The sequence below is a fragment of the Lygodium microphyllum genome, chromosome 1 (genome assembly GCF_053477565.2).
Source record: "Lygodium microphyllum isolate KBCC chromosome 1, Lygodium_microphyllum_v1.1.10, whole genome shotgun sequence".
In the NCBI taxonomy this organism is placed as follows: domain Eukaryota; kingdom Viridiplantae; phylum Streptophyta; class Polypodiopsida; order Schizaeales; family Lygodiaceae; genus Lygodium; species Lygodium microphyllum.
The window spans coordinates 79,296,287-79,305,750 of NC_141135.1; positions in this window are offsets into that span (position 1 = coordinate 79,296,287).

Sequence of the window (9,464 nt, forward strand, 5' to 3'; positions counted from 1 at the left end):
CAAAGTCTATCCTTGGCATTGTCTCTTGACCTTCTTATTTCAAGCATGGCCTCACTCATTGGTTTTCTCTATTCAACATGCACTTGTATCAACTCTTCCAACAAGTCCTTGCTCTAGTTAATAGGCTTGCTTGGTATGTTAGAATGTTTCTTATCTTTCCCTTGAGGTTTGGTGAGGTCACCCTTACTAAAGATTGTGATTATCCTCACACCTGATAGTGTCAAGTATATCCTTTGTGCTACATAATCGACCTCACACTTTGTAGCCCTTTTGAAGGGTCTTCCTAGGAGGGTTTCCTTTCCCCAATTAGCATTATTTGGAGGAACATGGAATAGGATAGGCAAGATTTCAGTTTCAATAGTTACAAGGATTTTGCACATCCCTATAAGTACTTGTGGGTGACCCCTTGTAAGGACTAAGAGTTAAATTAGTCGGTGTGAGCTCTGGTTGGCCTAGTAGGGCCCATGCTTCATAAGTCAAGATATTAAAATCAGCCCCTCATCGATGAGAGCATCGACACTATACTCTCTTTTTTTGGTGAGTTTGACCCTAAGAAAAGCAGGTGGCACTACTTCATCTTTCGAGTCTTGGCTTATAAATTCAAGCCTTTTGATACATGCCTTTTAGTCCCTAACTCACAACCAAATGTGGATTCTCTACTGATATATTGGGTCGTCTGCGTAGTTCTGTGCAAGGTGCATCTATCATCAGGATTGTCATGTCTAGTCATCCTCGCATTTGTAGCTTGATGTTGTTGTATTACACTTTGACTAGATGTAATTGGATCTCAACCTATACTTTTTTTTGTGGTATGGCCATTTTGCCCTTGTTGGCTAGATTGGCCCATTGAGGTTCTAGGGTCTCTGTTTGTCTTTGCTTGGGTATGCGCTTTTGATTGTTGTTTTGCAAGTGAAAATCAATGCTTGTGTAGAGCCATTATTATACTAGGATCTAATTCAGAGGACCTATCACGGTGCGTGTTTTCTCTCCAAAGTCTACTTAGGGAAGGTGCAGAGGGATAGAGCCCCCTCTATGGGGGTGGAGGGGGGGTAGTCCCCCCTGGTCCATAGGGCCATTACACTAAACACCATGTGTGATTTGAAGGACCATTCATAGCCAATTTTTGAACTACTTGCTCTAGATTTCAACCCAATGATAGATCCATGATGTGTTCTCGGCTCTATACGGTCTCTGGGTCAGTTTTAGGGGTTACATGTGTCAAATGTGTGTTCTATTTACCTGTCTGATTTTGAAAATTTCATGTCTGATTCTTAGAGGTACAATTCTTAGAAGTCCAATTATCAGAATTGGACATTTGATTTTGGGTTGGTCCAATCAACCAATCGGACAGTTCAAGTCCAAGTGGTTGGTTCGATTTTGGTGCGTTTGATTCTAGGATTCGGACATCTGATTTAATAGATGTTTGATTTTGATGTGTCTGATTCTGGAGGGTATCATTTTTGTGTTTGATTTTGGAAATTAGACATCCCAATATGGAATGTGCGATTTTCATGTGTTCGATTTTAGGAATCAGAAGTCCTATTGACAAGTGTCCACCGATTTGGAGTGTCCATTGGTCAATTTTCATGCGTCCGATTCTGAGTTGTGCGATTTTCAAAATCCGACAGGGTTTGTCCGATCAGACAGGACGGGTTTCGGTTTCGAGTCCAATTATTAGAATCAAACTGCCCAATTGTGGGAATCACACCGTTCAAGTTCAATTTTGAGAATCAGAATCTACTAACAGTGTCTGATTCGTGTGGATAAGTTTGAGGGATGACAAAAATCAACTCAATTCTAAAAATTTTGGTTATGAGGAGTCGCACAAACTTCCAGAATGTAAGAATAGACCCTAACGAAGGATTGTATATCCTGGAATAGCAAATAAACTCCAAAATACAAATCGACAAGCAAATCAATCCCTCTTGCCCTTTTATGACATCAGAAATTCCAATGCCCATTTTTCTTTTTTTTTTCCCTACCCTAATGCATCCAAATCACAGAGCAAACACCTACACTACTCCAACTTACCTTTCCAAATCCAAAAAACCAAAAACTTACTTGCTAAGGAGATCCAATACCTCTTCAAACTCCCTCGTTTCTTCCTACCTATCTACCTTAAGCACTGGTTTAGGGAAAAACCTACTTCAATGTGTGATTTAGAGCGCGCAAGCACTCAAGGCTTGAATCCGTTGGTCTCGGCAATGGAATCAAAGCTGCAAGCAAGAACAAGAACAAGATGATGATGATGAAGAAGAAGAGAGCTACTTTTGGCCACACACAAGAATGAGCTTCTCATTCACTTTTCAACTTTATATAAAAAACCCTAAATCCCTTTTGGGTGGTCATCCCCTTATCCCCTTTTTTACATGGCAGGTCATGGCCTAGGCCCTTTTTCCCATTGTTCTCCTATCTTCCTAGCTTCCTTTCTAGTGCGCTTCTCATTCACTTTTCAACTTTATATACAAAACCCTAAATCCCTTTTGGGCAGTCATTCCATTATCCCCTTTTTTACATGTCCCGTCATGACCTAGGCCCTTTTTTCCATTGTCCTCCTATCTTCCTAGCTTCCTTCCTACCGCCCATCTACCTTTACAACTTGCATGGGTATGAGCCTGGCATTCTTAAAAGTATTGTACTTTTTAAAAAAGTATCGACTTGCACTTTTTCATGTGCAACTTTCTCCTTGATTTAGGACATTTCTACACTTCTTATGTTTCCATATTTTTCTTGGCGCGCCTTCGTCTTCCATTTCAGTTTTGCCTTGGCCTTGTCTTCTACTTTAGACTTTCCACCTTATTCATCTGAGGGTTAGTACCTTTCATTAGAGGTATTTTATATTGGATATCTATAGTGCAAAAATTCATGTCCTTAAATACTAGTGAGGTAGAGTATATTGTGGTAGCCACATTGAGGAGGCGCTATGGTTAGGCCATAACTTTAGTATTACTATTACTCCTATCCTGCATTTGGATTCTATGAGTGCAATTTCATTGTCCAAGAATCTAGTATTCCATGCAAAGACAAAGCACATTGAGATGTGCTATCACTTCATCATGGAGGTGGTAGAGGACAAGTCTGTTGAACATGTCAAGATCTCATCGATTGACAAGAATCCTATAGATCTACTCACTAAAAGGCTTTCAATGAAATGTTTTACTTCCTTAGGAGGATGAGGGGCGTAGGATGAGATGATGGCTCTTTCTCATCCTATTGCAATTTATTTACATTTTTACTTTGTCATATTTTTTAAACTCCCTCCTCATTAGGGTCACATTCTCCTTTATGTGGGAGGTTGTTGGTGGTAAATGCACTTGTGCCTATGCCGCCTAGTATTTACTCCACACACTATGATCTCACTCATGTATATTGGAGATGGTGGATACTCATCACTGTCACTTTATTCTTTTTTCTTTTAGTGACTTTTGAATAAGAGAAGGGTAGTCATACATTGTGTGGCTATTGGAGTCTCCACATCTTGTGTATCTCTCTCTTGGTCTCTTACTACATCCACTAGAGCTCACATCTCTCTTACATCCATTTGCTGGTCCTTTCACTCAAGCTTCACAATTCAAGAATTAAGTTGCTAGTAAACATGTGGTTCTACCAATCTATATTCATGTTATTGGACTAGCCATGGAGAGGGGTTGTGATCACTACCATAAGAATCTCCATCAAATCATCTATCTTTATGATTATATCCATGGCTATTACGAGTAGTAGAAGTCTCATGGGATGGCTCAGATGGTGGAGATGATGGAGCAGTTGCACCTTGAGGAGACATTGCTTGTATATTGTAATTACTCATGCACAATGATTGCATGTTCTTGTGGATTATATGTCTTGATTAAATACTGATGATGATATAAGAAGGGTATAGATTATGAGTTTCTCAATGCTCAATTGTTTGAAGTTTCTACTAGAATGCCATGGTATGTTGGTCTTGCTAATTTTTCTAGTATAACTAAATATCTGTCAACTCCAAATAAGCATGAATGTTGTCATATTTTATTGTAGTCATGATCATATTTCTTAATGATAGGCTATCTATATAAATATTTTTCTAATGAGAAAATTTACCAAACATACATTCATCAAGATGAGGTATCCTGAACCTTAATTACTTAACATGATGAACCCTGTGCTAGATATTTTATAGGAGATTTAATAGCAAAGAAAGTCCTTCTTGCTAGTTATTGGTGGTCTACATTATATCAAGATGTGTATGAACATTGTAGAAAGTGCGATACATGTCAATGTGCTAGCAAACAAACTAAACGCTCTACGGCCCATATATTGGCACTTGTACCTTTTGAGAATTGGGATATAGATTTTGTTGGTCCTATTGATCCACCTACATGATATCATTCTAATTGGTATAATTTGATATTTACTAGTTATATGACCAAATGGGTGGAAGCTAAAGTACTTAAGATTGATCTCACGAGAAAGATGTCACTCTATTTCTTTAGAAGAATATTATTATTTGCATTGGCTATCTACATGAATAGGTTAGTGATTGTGGATCTAATTTTTTGAATAACTTGATTTCAAAATTGATGGATATCTATAAGATTAAACATATGAAATCTACACACTATTACCCTTGAGCAAACTATGCTATAGAAGTTACCCATCGTATTGCGATGACAATTTTAACCAAAGTAGTAGTAAAGAACAAGAATGATTAGGATGAGAAATTTCAAAAGCACTATGGGTATATCAACCTGCTTATAAGGTGATGACCAATAACACACATTTTAAAATTTTTTATGGGACTAAGGCAGTATTTTCTATTAAATTGGAAGTTCCTACTTTGTGAGTTGCTTTATCTAATCTTTTAGAGAGTGGAACTCTCTTTCTACTCAATTGTGTATGTTAGTTAAGCTTGACAAAGGCCGCATATTTACCTTATAGTGCATAGAAGCACATTCTAAATGAAGAAAATATTAGCAAGATCGATACTTGCAACTTAAGGAATTTCAAAAAATGATTTAGTTCTATCATATGATAGATGATTCTATAAACTACTAGCAACACTTTGTATGTGGTGGTTAGATCCTTTTAAAGTTAAAGACATTAACAAAATGGCTAATTGGATATTCAAGATTTAGAGGAATCACATGAGTCATTTCACATTAATGGTCTGCGATTGAAATCTTTTCTGACTTAATTTAGGAGTATGAGTCAGGTTATGTAGAAAGATAGATAGAAATTTCTTTTCTAGCTAATTTTGGTGATTTTTTTCTTTTTTTCTAATTTTTTTTGTTGTGTGGGGGAAGGGGATTCCTTAATAGGCTATAGATATAGGTACTTTATGGATGGATGCACTTTTCTATCATCTTGACACTAACAATTTTGATCTTACTCATACATCGGACGTGATAGTATTCCTCCATTTCAGACACATGATAGGTTTTTGTGTGCTCCAAGGGGTGAGATACATTATGGTTCTTCTTTTGTAGTTAACTTTTGTTTGTAGTACCATCCCAAATTTATTTTTCATCCTTGTTAGTGGCATCTTTATATACACACGTAGTACTGTAGTGTGATACTTATTTTCAATGCTATGGTACCACTACCATACATGACGCTATTGAGTATGCTTACGAGCACCATGAATATGTTTTTGTAGCTTTCTTAGTTTGCATCCAACTTTAATAGAGAGGGAAAAAAAACACAAGCATCAATAACAAAAACACTACCATAAGAAAAGGATCAACTTCTAAACTAGAGCTTTGTTTTTATTTTATATATTCACACACCTTAGTTTAGTTAGTTTTCACTTAGTTGGTATAATTAGATATATGCACGGTTGGGTTTACCTTTCAGTGTACATTTTCTTCTTGGATGGAATTGAGAACCACTACATTATGACACACTTTTAGCATGTGTATCCTCACTTTTCTTTATTTTGGATTTTAATTACTAAAAAATAAATATTCTAGTTGTTTCCTTTTCTAATGATAAGAATAGCATACTAGAGGATGTCAAGTAAAAAGGGTGGAGTTTTCTACCCTATGCATGACTGTGTACTTCCTAGTCTAAACTAGCTGATTAGAAACCCACTAGAGTATATTCCCTTATAGACTTGTTTTGTTTCTTGCTAGGATTCATTGGACAATAAGGTACCTCTATGCGAAATTAAGACTATTTTTCTTGTATTTTGGTAGAGTCTTATGAAATTATTCTAGATGTTAATTGATTGGCTGCTGCCTGTAACTCTCTTTACTAAGTTTATTGAGTGAGGAAGATTGTTGAACTAAATTTCTATGGGTTCAATGCTAAATAGTGAATGCGTAAGTACAATATACTAAGTTCTTTTTAGATAAAACAAACAAACCATATTAACTCAAGGCTTGGATTTTTTAAATAAAAAAACCAAGTCATAAATTGAATTTAAAAAAAAAGAACTCTCAAAAGAAGGTATACATTGCCTTTGAGGTCTTAGTAGGCTATAGGAATTTCCTTGATGAGTGCCTTATGTTTGATGCCTTGTATCTCTTTGGGATGGGGCCTTTTGAGCATGATTGCAAGAAAAGTCTTCTAAAAAGGCAACAAAAATTAAAAAAACAAAACAAGATCCAAATACAAATCCATCTCTAATAAAAGGAGATAGAGATGCAATAATATTTATATTATATATCATAAATAAGCTAGTAGTTAGACACATTATTCCTTATTTCATGTGGAGAGTTAGCAATTTTGCATTAGGGACACTATCTTCTAGTGCGTACTAGATAAATATTGCTAAGATCTAGTCTTGATTGACTCATTAGGCTCAAAAGTATGGAATGGTGACACCATATCAAATTCCTGCGAGCTCAATAAACTACCAAAATTGAGATGATCAAAATGTGTATGCCAAAGTTTGCATTTGAAACTCCATTTGAATCTTCAATTACACATGCCATGTCTTCCATGATCTTATATAGTTCACAAAATAGTGAACCAAATGAAATAATCATATCACAACAAGAGAGATCATGAACTACATAATAGTCATCAATAAGCCGCACAATGAAGCTAGTCTTTGGCAAGTGTAGAAACTAACAACAAAGTTATCAACATCGATCAATACAAATTTTCAAACTCCTTTGAGAGGATAAGAGGAGTGTCAATAATCGTGTGGTGGGGGGCCTTGCTTGAGCTACTGCACCAAACACACACTGTATACATAAGAGGAAGCTCACTCAAGAACACAAGAAGAGAGATGGAGGCCAAAATGTTTTATTACTGGTTTCTTCTTCTTCTTCCACACACTATACAATGTACACAAAGTATAGATAAGATACAACATAAAGGAAAGTGGCCTACTTAGTCAAACAGTGCATAACCGACTACACTAATCAACTAGTGCTATGTCTTTGCCACCAGCTGTAGGTAGGTGTAATAAACTAAATATAATAAGTGATAAGTCAGTGGCCATGTGAGTATCATAATGACCACCAACATGCTAAGTGTAGACATGCGGATCCATCTAGCCAGGCGGTCCATCATCAATGTCCACACGTGTTGAGCTTGCCATCTCAACAAGGAGTTATTGGCATATGTCATAATACGGCCCTTAGGGGCAAGCTTAGTTGAAGTGAACAAACCACATAGAGAAGTAATAGGGTTCATGGCACCACTCTCAAAGTATCATATATCTCATCTACAATAAGCAAACAAATTTCATGTAAAGAAGGTTTATAATTATATTTCACATTAAATTCTCATTATATATATTGCACAATATATGCAGATTCTAACTTAGAAAGAGAAGCATCTATAGCAACCATACTAGCCTCTTTTATATTTAGAACAATCTTTAATGGTAATCCGAGTTTTTTACAAACCAGATTTCTACAACAAAATTTGGCCAGAACCCCTATCAAAAGCCTTACCATATCACTTTGGGTTTACTCTTCAAGCACTAGGTATGCTACATTGCTTCTCGATTATGATAATTCTAGAAAATGGGGGGAACAAGTTCTTAGGAGGGATGTCAATGTAAAGGGTAAAAGGGATGGTTATCTTACTGAAGATGGAAATGGATTACACTTAGGAGTTGAGTGAGTATATAAATTTTTCAAAGGACTAGCCTCCAACTACACATGGGTTTCACCTACATCACTAAGATTTGGAATTTATCACCATCATTAGAGGACACCTCACCCTAGTACACAAGTCAATATCCACAACATGGTGTCATTTGGATCTTACACAAAAGCTTACAAGCATGGACCCCTTATGTCACATGCTTATATGTATTTATATATATACAAGGAACTAAAGTCAATGCAACTTTTGGAAGTCATTTTTTATAATCTCAATAACTCCCAAGGAAAAGCGAATTTCAAGAAAATTCTACAACTCCCAAGAATTTTCTCAATAACTCCCAAAAATCTCAATAACTCCCAAGAAAATTCTCGCGAGACCCAATCGGTTTTGACCTGGTCTACAAAGTTTCAGAAGAAACTTTTTTCAGATTCTTCACCGATTTGAAGTTATGAAGGCACAGACTGCTGGTTACATGCAATTTTCTTCTCTCTTTTACCAAATCAACTTTCCATTCTATCCTTCTTGTAAATATATTATAATAATGTGCTTTGGGCACCCACCTCTTGTAATCTAGCTCCCTTTCTCTATTTTGTCTACCGCCACCCTTGGCTTCTTACATGATGACCAAGGTGGAGACTTGTCCCATCCACTATTCTCAATATTTTCAAAGATGCCATACATCATCTAGGATTATGTTAATCAAGAAGATTAGCTCAATCTAATTCCTCATGGAGGCTATATAAGGAGCCCATGGAGATGTAAAGAATGACAATGTCAATGAGAATGGCAATGACAAGCATATCAGAGAACTCTAGAATACCCTCATGCTAGTCCATCTCTTTGAGGTAAGCTATGAGTGAGTTCTTTTATTATGTAGCATAATGGCAAGCTTCCTCTACCTCTTCTCCTCTTGTCTCCCTCTCCTCTCCTCTCTCTCTCTCATATTCTAATATGGTGTCTAGTATATATATTCTCTCTTGTAAATTTGTGTCTTGGTTTTTTTTATTCTCTTTGAGAAAAGGGATATCCTAGCCCATCCTCCCTTTGGCTAGTTGGTGCCCCTCTTTAGTTCTCTTAGTGAGGATTGGAGGTTGGATGGGTAAGGGGCAACCCATTCATCATTTCAACCCTCAATGGCATGATCTTTTGACTTACAATATCCTTAAAAAACTTGAATCTATTTTGTCATCTCAGGCTTATCAGCCTTCTTTGTCTCAAACAGCATTTGCACATTTATGCTAGTAGAACATGAAGCTTTTTGGTTTTCTTTTTAAGTAGGCATAAACTCTTAATGTGCAATGCACATTATGGACCTATTGTCCCTAGATTGTTATTATATCAACAAAATAAAAATAAACTCATCAAATGATAAAGCATTCCGATCACTTTTCATCATCAAACAAAGAGTAGATACAAACTCT